The sequence below is a fragment of the Penaeus monodon genome, unplaced genomic scaffold, assembly GCF_015228065.2.
Source record: "Penaeus monodon isolate SGIC_2016 unplaced genomic scaffold, NSTDA_Pmon_1 PmonScaffold_9606, whole genome shotgun sequence".
NCBI lineage: Eukaryota > Metazoa > Arthropoda > Malacostraca > Decapoda > Penaeidae > Penaeus > Penaeus monodon.
The window spans coordinates 10,001-10,344 of NW_023664999.1; the positions used below are offsets into that span (position 1 = coordinate 10,001).

A 344-nucleotide genomic window follows, 5' to 3' on the forward strand; every position below is an offset into this window, starting at 1 on the left:
ACCAGCATTAAATAATGAGATACTTCAAAATAAATGTGCAATTTTCATTCTTTGCTTAGTCTTCTATTCCTTATCCAGATATTTCCTAAACTTTCCACTATAATTAAACTGAAGCTATCTATTCCCATCAATGGTACACTTACAGGATCAGATCTTTCTCTATTTTTATATGCAATGATATACAATTCTTCCTTTAAATACAATCTACCAATCATATTTTAAATAACTCCTTACCTCACGCCAGGAGCCAGAATGGGTAATGCAGATGAGGATAACAGTCATGTTATCGCAACCAAGTCCTCCCATCTGGCAGTCCGGGGCTAGACAGCGAGTCATCAAATCCT

General features: G+C 36.0%; 1 long non-coding RNA gene across 1 annotated transcript in view; it reads left to right on the forward strand.

Moving 5' to 3' along the window:
- Nucleotides 1-50, forward strand: part of LOC119572097 — a 337-nt gene extending 287 nt beyond the window's left edge. The window contains exon 2 of the long non-coding RNA XR_005228685.1: nt 1-50. This exon is cut by the window's left edge and continues 87 nt beyond it. This is a non-coding gene — a long non-coding RNA (uncharacterized LOC119572097).
- Nucleotides 51-344: the final 294 nt, after the last annotated feature.